Genomic DNA, 16840 nt, shown 5'->3' on the forward strand with positions numbered 1-16840 from the left:
TTCGGCCTGATACGACGAATGAATTTTTAATAAGCAAAGAACAAAGAGGAAAGAATAGCTGGGAAAAGGGTAGATTGAGAGGGCTGGTGGGAAAATGGTATATGCTAGGCATGTTCAGGATATGGTGAAATACCAGAAGAATCCCATTTGTTGGCATTCATCTCACGAAGTCATTGAGGTTTTTGGTTTGTTTGTTTGTTGCTGTTGTTATTGTTTTTTGAGACAGGGTCTTGCTCAGTCACCCAGGCTGGAGTGCAGTGGTGTGATCTGGGCTCACTGTAACCTCCGCCTTCTGGGTTCAAGCAATTTTCCTGCCTCAGCCTCCCAAGTGGCTGGGATTACAGACCACCACGACTGCCACCATGCCCAGCTAATTTATTTTTGTATTTTTAGTACAGACGGGGTTTCACTATGTTGGGTAGGCTGGTCTCAAACTCCTGACCTTGTGATCCGCTTGCCTCGGCCTCCCAAAGTACTGGGGACTGTATATATCTTTTGCAATATCTCCCACATTTAGTTTTTCTTCTGGAAGAGTATACTCTAGTATTATTAGGCAAGTCCCCAGTGAGGACTTCTTTACTGTAAGGAAAGCAAACTTCAGAAAGTTGACATTGGTTGTAGAGAAAAATTGGGGTCTAGAAGCCACATCTTCTGACTCATAGTCTTGTACTTTGATTAGTACTCTGCATGGCTTCACCTAATACTGAGACATCTGCAAGAAGCCTCTGGATTCTGATATCTTCCCTTTTCAATTTCCTCTTGCCAATTTATTTTAAAAAAGTAACTGTACCAGGTGTTTTGCTACAGCTGGGTACCAGTCTGCCCCTGTAGGACTGGTTACATAATTTGAGGGATCCACTCCAAAATAAAGATGCAGGACCCCTTGTTCAAATAATATTAAGAATTTCAAGGTGGTGAGAGCAGAGCATTAAACCACGTGTAGGGCTCTTCTGAGCCCAGTGCCCTATGTGACTACATAGGTCGCAAGCCCAGGAAGCTGACCTTAGCACCTGGATGTTCACATGACACTCTTTTTAATGTCACTGCTTTGCTTATGACTTATTAAGTGGTCCTCAGAAATGCTGAAACTCTAAGAACCCTTCTCCTTTTGGCTGAAATCAGACTTTCCCTTTGACTTCTCATAGTTCTCCCAAGCAGACTTTCTTCCTGCTTAACTAATGGAATAATATAGATGAAAAAACATCAATTTTCTTAGCAGCTGTTAGCAACATGGTAGGCGCATGAAGAGCTCTGGGTGAGTTGCTCAAAAGGAGAAGTGACCTTCAGGAAGATACTTGGATAGCCAGAGGAAGAAGTATGTTCTTCTAGATAACAAAGGAAGTGCAGAGGAAGGAGAGCACAGTCTTGGGGAGAGAGGCTTGACTTCTCTGGCAGCAAATATTTCCCAGAGAAGACATCAGTTGAGAGAAGGGTTCTATTTGTGTTAAAATCTCCTACTGACTCTACCTTGCTCAGAATGCATTTGGCATGGAAACTCTGAGTCTGTGTTAGGGTTGGCAGTGACTTCAGGCTGGGTGTGGTTGCTCATGCCTGTAATCTTAGAACTTTGGGAGGCCAAGGTGGGCCGATCACTAAGGTCAGGAGTTCTAAACCAGCCTGGCCAACATGGCAAAACCCTGTCTCTACTAAAAATACAAAAAAAAAAATTAGCTGGGCACGGTGGCAGGCGTGGTGGCCTGTAATCTCAGCTACTCGGGAGGCTGAGGCAGGAGAATCACTTGAACCTGGGAGGCAGAGGTTAAAGAGTAACTGGCCCAACCCAAAAGTGTCCAGCAGAAAAGAGGCACTGTCACTAGATGATTTCTTGAATTGAATAGTGCCTTCTTCAAACATTTAACGAAAACTACAGCTACAGTTTCTGGTCACATTTTACCAACTACAACTACTTTCCCCCTTCATTCGTAAGTCCAGAGGAATCTATTATTCATGATTTTGGCTCATTTATATTCAACTCACGAAAATATTACTTGTGAAGAGATATTTGATGCTGAAGAAGATGTGTGAGCTCTTTATAGACCATTTATCATCAGAAGTCAAGAAACAGTGTGGTGCCAAATCGGTAAACATGATAGACCTGCAGTCTAAACTTTACTTCAGGCCTCTCTGTTTCAACTGGCCTTGAAGTTGGCAAGGGGTCCATTTCTCCTTGAATCCTTGTTAATGTCTAAAATGTTCTGAAGGGAATAATAAATATGGATATATGTTTGGCAAAAATTTATAGTAGATATTGAATTTTGTCTGTGGATTGGAGCCACGTGTCTCATTAAACCATGCTGAATATCAACTTATGTGGCTCCTTCCCTGTCTTTGCTACTCACTTCAAAGGAAGTTTTCTGGCCATGTTAAATACCCCATTGACTGCAGAAACTCAAAAGTAAACATCTGGTTCCTAGCCTGACAGTTTAATCAAATCCTGATATCCCCCTATTTGGTTGGTCTCTAAATATATACTCACAACTAGAAATATATTGTTGAGACTACTGATCTTGCTAGTATATTTCATAGCTGTTTCAGAAATCACCACTGAGTTTTACTTGAAATATTTTAATTTATCACTAACAGAATTCATTACACTTATTTGTTTTATATAATCTTAAATCAAACCTCAAAAGTGCAAGAGTACGTATAGTCTATTAAGACCTCAGTTAGGAAATATCCCAAAGAGCCAATTATTATTTTTTCTGTGTGCCACTGAAATGCCATTTTCAATTTAAAAAAAAAAATCTCTGTCTTCATTCCAGACCTTCAGTTCAGTATTAAATATCAGGCCATCTGTGTACCATTTATCATTTGTATATTTCTAATGAGCTTACGGCTTTGCTCACTCATTTATGGCCATTTTTGTTCATTCTATTATTTATTTGATTTTAAAATATTATCTATTTTGGTACCATTTCCAAATGTTCTAATTAATTCTAGTTTTTTCTACATGTTTAGCATGAAAATGAATGTAGATGTGATGTTCAAGATCAGGATTAAAGAATGAAATTCAGCAGATTATTTTCTTCAAATTACATGTTCTTTTATCCATCAATGCAAGAGACATTCTTCCTCCTCCAATATTATCCTTACTCTTTGGCTTGTCATATGCCCTTAGCACCTCTAAACAAGTCAGACACTACTTTGGTTTTCTTGACAACATTATTTTTTGTGACAGTACTCTCTCGGGAACAAAACCAGGTTTGCTGAATCTCTCTCTTTTTTGAAATGACTAGGAAAGTACTAAGAGGTTGAGAACAGATGAGCTTATCAACAAACAGGGTGATTTCAGAGGAACCTAGAAGCTTTCTAGCCTCATCTTCTATCTCTGCCTAATCACTAATGTTCAAAATTCTCTCAATAAAAGGAAAAGCCTTTACTCAACATTTAGATAAGTTTACATTCAACTATCCCAGAAAGGAATATCACAGTGTCTGCAATTCACACTGGAAGATGATTAGATAGTTTGCATGGTGCAGCGTCCCATCCTTGTGGCACAAAATGCACCCACAGCAAAGGGGCTAAGTGGTGCTTTTGGGTTCAATAAGAAACATCTTCAACTCCCTCAAAGCTGGCCAGTTTTGCCTAAATTCAGCCCTCAAAATAAACATAAAATTCAGTTTGTGCCAAAATAAAGGGACATGGTGCTGCGGTGTTTGCTCCTGTAAGACAGAGCTCTGAGCCCGTTCATCACATGCATGCTGCATCAGCCCAACTGTGCCCCAGGCACAACCTACTTCATCATGGAAATTGCCAGATTCATCAAGCTCATCACATGCCACAAACTGGAAAGAATATTCTTTATGCTTAGCTCTGTATTCTCATGCCCAAAAGCACAACAACATGACTCAGTGTTCCGTGCACTACTGTAAGTGTGAATCCATAAACAACAAAACCTTAGTGAAGCAGATAAACCAGATGGCCTTTCATCCCAGCTTTGAGGGCCAGTAGAATGTTGATCTCCAGAAAGTGGAATGTGTATACCAGGAGTACACAAATCAATTTACAGGACTGGAAAGAAAATACTAAAACTCCTGTTTTTATTTGTATCTTAACCTTTTAAAATTCCGTTAGCTATGTGTTTTTAATGCATACAGTAATGCATGTAGATAATTTATAAATATATATATATAACTATATGGAGTTAAAGTTGTTATAACTACAACTATATAGTTATGTGTTAGACATATCATGTATACATGTAAGACTACAAATATGTACGCTGACAAGGTTTTAGGACTCATCCCCAATAGAATAAGACTTTGATACAAGGACAGAAATCTTCCAAGCAGACTTAAACCCCAGTTCTTTTCCTATCAACATTAAAGTCATTTACAAACCCTTCCCACCATAATATCTGAAGACATTTCTATATACCTGGGGAGACATATTCTGCATTAATTGCTGTTTTCATAGCAATTCTCAGGGGTGAATATTTCACATTAGGAAAGAAAAACACCCCAAGGTTTCCCCAGAATTTTGAGTTGAAAAATAAATGGGTCAGTGTAAAAGCAAAATGGGTCAGTGTAAAAGCAGTTCATGGACAACTTTGTAAATAAGGAAGAGACCTTGAAACTGGGTAAGGGGAGAAAACAATGCTTATGTCATAACCAGAGAAAGAATATGTTGTTATCAACGTAAGTAATAATGCCAGGAAACTACTAGACTAGTATAAGACACAGAGATGGCCAAAGCATATCAGCAGATGATTCAAACAAGCAAAACAAAAGAAAAAGAGAACTGAGGCCAGAATCAACATAAAAATGATATGTTAGCCATTCATTTCAGGGATACTTAATGCTGACCTAATAATATTGTTGGTGAGATCCAACTCCCGCCAGAGATACCCCTGACACTCCTTATGGCATCCATGTTGGTGCGGTTAGGGCCATCATTTGTGTCTCATTTTCTAGTGAATATCAGTTGTTATCAAAAAAAGTTGACTAATTTAGAAGAAATTTCAAGTGCCATTTAAAAGATACTTCAACCAGTTGGCTCCAAAGGCACGTTCTTGTACGGACAAGATAAGTGGCACTTTTTGGTGAATAACTTCTGAAAATGGCCCATTAATATGTGATTGACTCAGTTCTTGGAGAACATTCACGTAATTTGATGGAATAAGATTTTTAAAATGAGTTTTGTGCCACTATGTCATTCTTTACTCTGTGATGTTATGGTAGTAAATATATTATTTATTTTTGTCATATTTGGGCCATGTTTCTTTATCATTTAAGTCACTTTCATCATTTCATCATTTCTTTATCATTTAAACCAGGGGTTAGCAAACTGTACAGCTCATGGACCAAATCTGGCCCACCACTTATTTTTGTATGGCCCTTGAGCTAAGAATGTCTCTCTATATTTTTAAATGGTTGGAAAAAATCCAAAGAAATAATATGTTGTGATACATGAAAGTTATATGAAATTCAAATTTCAGTGTTTATAAATAAAGTTCTATTGGAACACCATCATGCCCACTCTTTTACATATTCTCTATGGCTGCTTTCACACAGCAACCCAAAGGTTTAATGCAGATTCATGGCCCCCAATGCCAAAAATATTCACTATCTGGACCTTTACAGAAGAAGTCTCCTGATCCCTGATAAATGGACCAAAATCCAGGATTGACATTTCTCATATTTCATTTAAGATCAGACTGCACTTGCCTTTTTAACATCTATTTTATTATTTTAGTAATTTTTCAAAGGAGATAAATTCTGAATGGTTTCACTGTGATTAGGCAGGAAAAGGAAGGCAGATTTGTCTTATGTATCTAGAACTATTCTCATTGTCTGCATGGATCATTTGTTCTATTGCCTGTCTTTACCTTAATTAATTTTCGCAGGTAATTAAGGCTGCTAATCCATTTCACAATTGCACCACCCTCCCCAGCACTTTCTCAGAACAGATACAGCCACAGCTGAATCTGAGCCAGACCTGCTCATTTAAGTCTTATCAAAATGAGCTTAAGGACATGTTAAAATGGAATTAGATTGGCAGAGGAGACATTTTGTGCCCCCTCTGAATGCTGACGCCTCCCCTTTCCTGAATGGTATCCACCTAATGGCTTTCTCCACGGCAGGTCTAGGTGGAGGACCTTTCAGAAATACGACTAGTAGCAAGTTATTCCAGAAACATGGCTCTTCACATTCAACACGGTCTCATAGGACAGCTATTACACAGCACTTTTAGCTCTTAAAAAAATCACAAAGGCAATAAAATGGCAGTAAAAAGAATGAGATGTGATAGGACAAGTAGTTAGAACAGGCTTGGGATTTGAGCCTCTTCTCTTTCATATGATTTTTCTTCCACCTTTGCTTTTATCTTCCTGGAATCCCCTCGTCTCTTTCTTTCCTGGTTTATTGTTGCTTCAAGTCTGAGCTCACATCACTACCATAATTATGTCTCTTCTCTGCTTTTCCAAAGCAATTTGCATAATGCCTTTATTAAAACACTTGTCCCATTATGTTACTCGAGTTTTTGTTTTGTTTTTAAAGTATCTGCATCTTTCCACGGATGACTAGCTTCCTAGAGGCAGAACCCACGTTTTTGCACCTCTAGTCTTCAGCCCTAGCCCAATATCCAGGGCATAGTAAGTGCTCAATAAAAAGTATTTAAAGTGAACTCACTTTTCTCTGTTTTACCATTTTAAATCTGTCTTTAAAAGGTCAGTGCTTTCTCATTGTCATTCCCACTAGTAGCAGAGTGATTATGACTTTCTTTGAAACAAATATTTGGCCACAATATTTTTTTAAAAACTTATCTATGTTAATTACGCAATGTGTCATTTAAAAATTAAAATGTTACTTGTAGTACCATAGTGATTAATTTTAACAGCTGAAACCTCTCTCCCTCTCTCTCTCTTCTAGTAAATACTTAGGAAAGTATAAGAGACATCCACAGCCTCTTGGTTTCCCACCATGCAAGCCTCCTCATGATACTCCCCACTTCTGTTTAAGAGCCTGTCTTTCTCCTGTGTTATATAGTGTTTGTTTGGTTGTCTGTTTGTTTTGAGACAGAGTTTCGCTCTTCTTGCCTGGGCTGGAGTACAATGGCGTGATCTCGGCTCACTGCAACCTCTACCTCCCAGGTTCAAGCAATTCTCCTGCCTCAGCCTCCCGAGTAGCTGAGATTGCAGGCGTCCACCAACACGCCCAGCTGATTTTTGTATTTTTAGAAGAGGCAGGGTTTCACCATGTTGGCCAGGCTGGTCTCGAACTCCTGACCTCAGGTGATCCACCTGCCTCGGCCTCCCAAAGTGCTGGGATTACAGGCATGAGCCGCCACCTCCGGCCCTGTGTTGTATAGTTCTGGGGAGAGGTTGTGCCTGGACCATCCCAGAGGCCAAAGAGACCAGCCCTCTGTCCTAGCCCCCTGCAGCCAGGAGAAGCTGAGCAGACCCCTCTTCTGGGCCCTTGACTGTCTCGGAAGCAGCAAAAGACGCACAGACCCGATGAGAGTTCTTCCCAATGGGACAGTGCCGCAGTCCAGGCTGCTCCTGCTGGTAACTCCCAGCACAGTTCCTGATCCAAGCCTTCTGGCTTCCCATGGCCTCTGCTCACTTTCCAGACCCAGACGTATAGCCTGGCTGACTCTCCAACACTATTGTTCCAACAAATTCCTTTCTGCCTAAGATGACAAGTGTTGTTTTCTCTATCTTACAAACAAAATCCTGACTGATAAAGGTTGGAGCAGACAAGACTGTTGAGGTTAAGCTCAAATTTAGCTGAATCTGCAAAAAATACCAATGTATTTATTGAATAATTGTCATCATCATCATCAGTATCAGTGTTGTTATTATTATTATTGTTTACACACAGTGATCCTTTACTACGTGGCATTTAATCCTCACACAGCACCATGAGGTGAGGCAGATACCATCAGTCTCGCCTTGCGGACGAGAAAACGAAGCCTGAGAGAGGAGAAATCAGGGTTATGTTGCCACACGGCTGCTAAGTGGTACATCTTAGTTCCAGACTTAGGCAGTCTGTCTTTCACTCTCAAAATTAGTAACAATGCTAGTGTCATCATTCTTATTAATAACAATATACCCAATATTTGTGTGCTTGTTATACACCAAGCACTGACCATTTATCACTCACAAGTTTATATACCTCATAAAGTGCCTTACAAACTTCTAAAGTATAGTCCTTACTTTACCGATAAGAAAACTGAAAAATAGTGAGATTAAATGACTGGCCCAATTTCTGACAGCCAGTTTTCATCAGACCAACATTTGAAAGCCTGCGGTCCCAAGCCACAAACTCCCCACTCTCCACTATGGCCTCTTTGATGACAGCTGTGAGACTGCAAGTGACTTGAGCTCTAAGTCTATCACTTGCATAAACCGGCTTGTGACTTTCACTGTGACTTAGTGTCTTCGTCTATAAGATGGTAACAATATTAACAGGCATCTAACATAACTTACAGGGCTTTTATGAGGCAAAAATGAGATGCAGTTTCAAAGTGCTTTGAAAACTGCTGGTCATGTGAACAGTCATTTTTAATTTTTTTTCACCTGGATTTTTTAAAATGTGAAAAAGCTTTGCCAGGCTGTTTATTGTCATCAGGGTGGGTGCCTAAAAGCAATGTGTACAAGGAGGACCCCCTATCTATGAAACATCACTGAGTGTACTTTAGACAGCTAGACCACAGGTTACCTTTTCCCCAACACGTCTATGGTATGTTTCCAGAGTGTGCTTCCAAAATGCAAAACATGAAGAGTAATGTGAAGTACATAATGTAGGCTGAGATTAGGCATTCTCAACTGGGGGTGACTTTGCCTCACAGGGAACAGCTGTTAATACCTGGAACATTTTTCATTGTCACAACTAAGGCAGTATGACTGGCTCTTAGCAGAGAGAGGTCAGGGAAGCTGCTCATCATTCTAGAATGCGCCCAACAGCCCTCCCCACAAAGAATCATCCAGCCCAAAATGGCAGTAGTGCTGAGACTGAGAATCCCTGGTTGAGCCCTTGCATCATTGTTATCTAGAACTTTGTTCCAAAAGAGGCTTTTGGCTGAGAGCAGTACATTTCTGTCGGGCTTTGTGCTTTTACCTGAAATGGCATCTGGAGAGTTTAAAGGACACAGATCTGCTTCGGCCACATGTGGATAACTGGGAATCACCCGACATAATTGCTTTTATTCAAGGCTTCTTGCCTAAATGACCAGATATAAATGCAGCAGATGAATCACTTAATACATGATATCAAATTTCAGTTACGCAAAATTGAAAGCCAAAGGGGATAATTATTGTTTCTTTACCAAGCATCAGAACAAACACTAAAATACTTCATAACTCCGAGACAGAGGGGGAAAGTAAGGGAAAAGAGAGAAATGAACACAGTTTCTACTTTCAGCCCTTAAAAGCAAATTATAGGAAAGTTAAGCTCCATCAGAAACAAGATTCCTCTCCCAGCCCAAGAGCAACCCTCTTTATTCAGACTTCCAATTTATTCCTAGCACATAAATTCCAAAAGGCCAAATTTGTGACAGAAGATCTGAGATTGGGCATCACATTAATTTCCTATTTTCTGCCCTCACATTCAATATGCAACTGATGCTGGAGGTACCCATGGTTTCACTGTTCACTGGTTCTGAGCCTCAGTTTTCCCCTCCTCATTTGCAATGACAGAGTTGGTCCCAAGGCCTCTTTCAGCCCTAAACTGCCTTGATGCTATGCTAATATCTTCAGTGATTTACACCATCAACTGACACCACCCAAGGCTGGGCTCCTGTAGAAATCTGAACACAGATAGAATGAGCTCACAGTTCACTTAGGTGGACATACCTCCACTGGAAACATACCAGAATAAAATAATTCTTTTAGTACCTTAAGATCTGTAACTGTATCATGTGTCAAGGTAAGTATCAGCACAATTTAGAAGCTACATCAAAGACAAAAGTCACAAAATTAACTTTCTTATTATTCTTCTATATGGTAATAGATTGTATACCTATAAAATGGGTTGAAATCGTCTGAAAACTTCCTTGAGAGGAAAACTTATTCTCTTGAAGAAATTAAATACCAACATTAACAAAATTCATACTAAGAAAAATATAGTAAAATGCAAAAATTTCAAACGTTACTTTTTTAAAAACAAGATTGCAAAACAAGACCATTTCTGATATATATATAAGAAGAGAAGGGGCGGTTCCAAGATGGCCGAATATGAAAGCTCCAGTCTACAGCTCCCAGCGTGAGCCATGCAGAAAACACGTGATTTCTGCATTTCCAACTGAGGTACCAGGTTCATCTCACTGGGGCTTGTCAGACAGTGGGTATAGCCCACTGAGCCTTAGCTAGAGCAGGGTGAAGCGAGAGAAGCTGTGAGAGAAGCTGTGACAGACGGCACCTGGAAAAATCAGGTCACTCCCACCCTAATACGGCGCTTTCCCAAGGGTCTTAGCAAATGGCACACCATGAGATTATATCCCATGCCTGGCTCGGAGGGTCCCACGCCCACGGATCCTTCCTCATTGCTACCACAGCTGTCTGAGATGGAACTGCAAGGCGGCAGCGAGGCTGGGGGAGGGGCGCTCGCCGTTGCTGAGGCTTAAGTAGGTAAAAAAAGCAGCCTGGAAGCTCGAACTGGGTGGAGCCCACAGCAGCTCAAGGAGGCCTGCCTGCCTTTGTAGACTCCACCTCTGGGGGCAGGGCATAGCCAAACAAAAAGCAGCAGAAACCTCTGCAGACTTAAATGTCTCTGTCTGACAGCTCTGAAGAGAGTTGTGGTTCTCCCAGCACGCAGTCTGAGATCTGAGAATGGACAGACTGCCTCCTCATGTGGGTTCCTGACCCCCAAGTAGCCTAACTGGGAGGCACCCCCAAGTAGGGGTAGACTGACACCCTATACAGCCGGGTATCCCTCTGAGATGAAGCTTCCAGAGGAAAGATCAGGCAGCAATATTTGCTGTTCAGCAGCCTCCACTGCTGATACCCAGGCAAACAGGGTCTGGAGTGGACATCCAGCAAACTCCAACAGACCTGCAGCTGAGGGTCCTGACTGTTAGAAGGAAAACTAACGGAAAGGATATCCACACCAAAACCCCATCTGTACATCACCATCGTCAAAGACCAAAGGTAGATAAAACCACAAAGATGGGGAAAAAACAGAGCAGAAAAGCTGAAAATTCTAAAAGTCAGAGCTCTTTCCCGCTCCAAAGGAATGCAGCTCCTTGCCAGCAATGGAACAAAGTTGGACGGAGAACAACTTTGATGAGTTGAGAGAAGAAGGCTTCAGACAATTAAACTCCTCTGAAATTCGAACCCATCACAAAGAAGCTAAAAACCTTGAAAAAGGATTAGACGAATGGCAAACTAGAATAACCAGTGTAGCGAAGTCCTTAAATGACCTGATGGAGCTGAAAACCATGGCACAAGAACTACATGACGAACGTACAAGCTTCAGTAGCCGATTCAATCAAGTGGAAGAAAGGGTATCAGTGTTGAAGACCAAACGAATGAAATGAAGTGAGAAGAGAAGTTTAGAGAAAAAAGAGTTAAAAGAAACAAACAAAGCCTCCAAGAAATATGGCACTATGTGAAAAGAACAAATCTACATCTGATTGCTGTACCTGAAAGTGACGAGGAGAATGGAACCAAGTTGGAATACACTCTGCAAGATATTATCCAGGAGAACTTCCCCAATCTAGTAAGACAAGCCAACATTCAAATTCAGGAAATACAGAGAACATCACAAAATCCTTTACAGACAAGCAAATGCTGAGATTTTGTCACCACCAGGCCTACCCTACAAGAACTCCTGAAGGAAACACTAAACATGGAAAGGAACAACCAGTACCAGCTACTGCAAAAACATACCAAATTGTAAAGACCATCGATGCTAGGAAGAAACTGCATCAACTAATGAGCAAAATAATCAGCTAACATCATAATGACAGGATCAAATTCACACATAACAATATTAACCTTAAATGTAAATGGGCTAAATGCTCCGATTAAAAGACACAGACTGGCAAATTGGATACAGAGTCAAGACCCATCAGTGTGCTGTATACAGGAGACCCATCTCATGGGCAGAGACATACACAGGCTCAAAATAAAGGGATGGAGGAAGATCTACCAAGCAAATGGAGAAGAAAAAAAACCGGGGTTGCAATCCTAGTCTCTGATAAAACAGACTTGAAACCAACAAACATCAAAAGAGACAAAGAAGACCATTACATAATGGTAAAGGGATCAATTCAACAAGAAGAGCTAACTATCCTAAATATATCTGCACCCAATACAGGACCACCCAGATTCATAAAGTAAGTCCTTAGAGACCTACAAAGAGACTTAGACTCCCATACAATAATAACAGGAGACTTTTACACCCCACTCTCAACGTGAGACAGATCAATGAGACAGAAAGTTAAAAAGGATATCCAGGAATTGAACTCAGCTCTGCACCAAGTGGACCTAATAGACATCTACAGAACTCTCCACCCCAAATCAACAGAATATACATTCTTCTCAGCACCACATCGCACTTATTCCAAATTGACCACATAGTTGAGTTAGTAAAGCACTCCTCAGCAAACGTAAAAGAACAGAAATTATAACAACTGTCTCTCAGACCACAGTGCAATCAAACTAGAACTCAGGATTAAGAAACTCACTCAAAACCACTCAACTATGTGGAAACTGAACAACCTGCTCCTGAATGACTACTGGGTACATAATAAAATGAAGGCAGAAATAAAGATGTTCTTTGAAACCAATGAGAACAAGGACACAACATACCAGAATCTCTGGGACACATTTAAAGCAGTGTGTAGAGGGAAATTTATAGCACCAAGTGCCCACAAGAGAAAGCAGGAAAGATCTAAAATTGACACCCTAACATCACAATTAAAAGAACTAGAGAAGCAAGAGCAAACACATTCAAAAGCTAGCAGAAGGGAAGAAATAACTAAGATCAGAGCAGAACTGAAGGAGATAGAGACACAAAATAACCTTCACAAAATCAATGAATCCAGGAGCTGGTTTTTTGAAAAGATCAACAAAATTGATAGACCACTAGCAAGACTAAAAAAGAAGAAAAGAGAGAAGAATCAAATAGACACAATAAAAAATGGTAAAGGGATATCACCACCAATCCCACAGAAATACAAACTACCATCAGAGAATACTATAAACACCTCTACGCAAATCAACTAGAAAATCTAGAAGAAATTGATAAATTCCTGGACACACACACCCTCCCAAGACTAAACCAGGAAGAAGTTAATCCCTGAATAGACCAATAACAGGCTCTGAAATTGAGGCAATAATTAATAGCCTAACAACAAAACAAAGTCCAGGACCAGATGGATTCACAGCCGAATTCTACCAGAGGTACAAGGAGGAGCTGGTACCATTCCTTCTGAAATTATTCCAATCAACAGAAAAAGAGGGAATCCTCCCTAACTCATTTTATGAGGCCAGCATCATCCTGATACCAAAGCCTGGCAGAGGCACAACAAAAAAAGAGAATTTTAGGCCAATATCCCTGATGAACATCAATGCAAAAATCCTCAATAAAATAGTGGCAAACCAAATCCAGCAGCACATCAAAATCTTATCCACCATGATCAAGTGGGCTTCATCCCTGGGATGCAAGGCTGGTTCAACATACACAAATCAATAAACGTAATCCAGCATATAAACAGAACCAAAGACAAAAACCACATGATTATCTCAATAGATGCAGAAAAGGCCTTTGACAAAATTCAATGGCCCTTCATGCTAAAAGCTCTCAATAAATTAGGACTGATGGGACATATCTCAAAATAATAAGAGCTATTTATGACAAACCCACAGTCAATATCATACTGAATGGGCAAAAACTGGAAGCATTCCCTGTGAAAACTGGCACAAGACAGGGATGCCCTCTCTCACGACTCTTATTCAACATACTGTTGGAAGTTCTGGCCAGGGCAATCAGGCAGGAGAAAGAAATAAAGGGTATTCAATCATGAAAAAAGGAAGTCAAATTGTCCCTTTTTGCAGATGACATGATTGTATATTTAGAAAACCCCATCGTCTCAGCCCAAAATCTCCTTAAGCTGATAAGCAACTTCAGCAAAGTCTCCGGATACAAAATCAATGTGCAAAAATCACAAGCATCCTATACACCAATAACAGACAAAGAGCCAAATCATGAGTGAACTCCCACTCACAATTTCTTCAAAGAGAATAAAATACCTAAGAATCCAACTTACAAGGGATGTGAAGGACATCTTCAAGGAGAACTACAAACCACTGTTCAACAAAATAAAAGAGGACACAAACAAATGGAAGAACATTCTATGCTCACAGATAGAAAGAATCAATATCATGAAAATGGCCATACTGCCCAAGGTAATTTATAGACTCAATGCCATCCCCATCAAGCTGCCAATGTCTTTCTTCACAGAATTGGAAAAAACTACTTTGAAGTTCATATGGAACCAAAAAAGAGCCTGCATTGCCAAGACAATCCTAAGCAAAAAGAACAAAGCTGGAGGCATCACACTACCTGACTTCAAACTATACTACAAAGTTACAGTAACCAAAACAGCATGGTACTGGTACCAAAACAGAGATATAGACCAATGGAACAGAACAGAGCCTTCAGAAATAATACCACGCATCTACAACCATCTGATCTTTGACAAACCTGACAAAACCAAGAAATGGGGAAAGGATTCCCTATTTAATAAATGGTGCTGGGAAAACTGGCTAGCCATATGTAGAAGGCTGAAACTGGATCCCTTCCTAACACCTTATACAAAAATTAATTCCAGATGGATTAAAGACTTAAATGTTAGACCTAAAACCATAAAAACCCTAGAAGAAAACCTAGGCAATACCATTCAGGACATAGGCATAGGCAAGGACTTCATGTCTAAAACACCAAAAGCAACGGCAAAGAAAGCCAAATTTGACAAATGGGATCTATTAAACTAAAGAGCTTCTGCACAGCAAAACACACTACCATCAGAGTGAACAGACAACCTACAGAATGGGAAAAAAGTTTTGCAGTCTACTCATCTGACAAAGGTCTAATATCCAGAATCTACAAAGAACTCAAACAAACTTACAAGAAAAAAACAAACAACCCCATCAAAAAGTGGGCAAAGTATATGAACACACACTTCTCAAAAGAAGACATTTATGCAGCCAACAGACACATGAAAAAATGCTCATCATCACGAGCCATCAGAGAAATGCAAATCAAAACCACAATGAGATACCATCTCACACCAGTTAGAATGGCGATCATTAAAGAGTCAGGAAACAACAAGTGCTAGAGAGGATGTGGAGAAACAGGAACACTTTTACACTGTTGGTGGGACTGTAAACGAGTTCAACCATTGTGAAAGACAGTGTGGCAATTCCTCAAGGATCTATAACCAGAAATACCATTTGACCCAGCTATCCCATTACTGGGTATATACCCAAAGGATTACAAATCATGCTGTTATAAAGATACATGCACACGTATGTTTATTGCAGCACTATTCACAATAGCAAAGACTTGGAACCAACCCAAATGTCCATCAATGGATAGACTGGATTAAGAAAATGTGGCACATATACACCATGGAATACTATGCAGCCATAAAAAAGGATGAGTTCATGTCCTTTGCAGGATCATGGATGAAGCTGGAAACCATCATTCTCAGCAAACTATCGCAAGAACAAAAAACAAAACACCCCATGTTCTCACTCATAGGTAGGAATTGAACAATGAGATCACTTGGACACAGGAGGGGGAACATCACACACTGGGGCCTGTCGTGGGATAGGGGGAGCGGGGAGGGATAGAATTAGGAGATATACCTCATGTAAATGACGAGTTAATGGGTACAGCACACCAACATGGCACATGTATACATATGTAACAAACCTGCACGTTGTGCACATGTACCCTAGAACTTAAAGTATAATTAAGAAAAAGAAGAGAAGATCATTATATATATACATGAAATATGGTCTACATATATAATGGTCCTCTATTCATAAAGATAGATAGATGATAGATAGATAGATAGATAGATAGATAGATAGATAGATAGATAGATAGATAGATAGATAGATAGATAGATAGATAGATAGATAGATAGATAGATTGTTATACATAGGATATATATATATGACCATTTCATAAATTTTATATATTTTATTAAGAATATATGTAAGACTATTTCACACACACACACACACACATGCACACACACACACTAGTCTGCCAGCTTTAATGGCAGATATTAGCTCTCAACTATCTCTCAGCTCTGTGGAATTGTTTTGTGGAATAATATGGTGTTTAGGAACAAGAGCTCTGCATCCAGACTGTCCAAATTCCTTCAGGCCCAACTCTGCCATTTCTCAGCTATATGATCTTAGACATTCCTTAGTCTTCTGCATCTTAGTTCTTCTGAAAAATGGAATAATAATAGTAACTCATAAGGTTGTTGTGAGGATCTAAGGAGTTCATTTATGAAAGTGCTTAGGAAAATACCAGGCACATAGCCCTTAAGCATTGCATTCAATCACCATTGCTATTATTACCATTATTAGCATTCACACTTGCATTGCTGTTTTCCATTCAGGGCATCTTGTCTCCCTGCCAGACTTTTGCCTCTGCTGCTGATACTCCTCATAACATCTTGCTCTTTGGACACTGATGTTCATGTCCAGTAATTGCTATAGGAATCCCTATCTCCAGTCTGGGAATCGGCCATTTTCTGTGTTGGTTTTCAATCTTTTTAATTCCCTACATTCAAGCAAAACCTTTAATAGGCTGTGCAGCAGGGGAGAGGGCATGGATGGGTTAGGGAGCAGAGAAGATAACTTGTGACCAATGCA

The sequence above is a fragment of the Rhinopithecus roxellana genome, chromosome 3 (genome assembly GCF_007565055.1).
Source record: "Rhinopithecus roxellana isolate Shanxi Qingling chromosome 3, ASM756505v1, whole genome shotgun sequence".
Classification (NCBI taxonomy): domain Eukaryota; kingdom Metazoa; phylum Chordata; class Mammalia; order Primates; family Cercopithecidae; genus Rhinopithecus; species Rhinopithecus roxellana.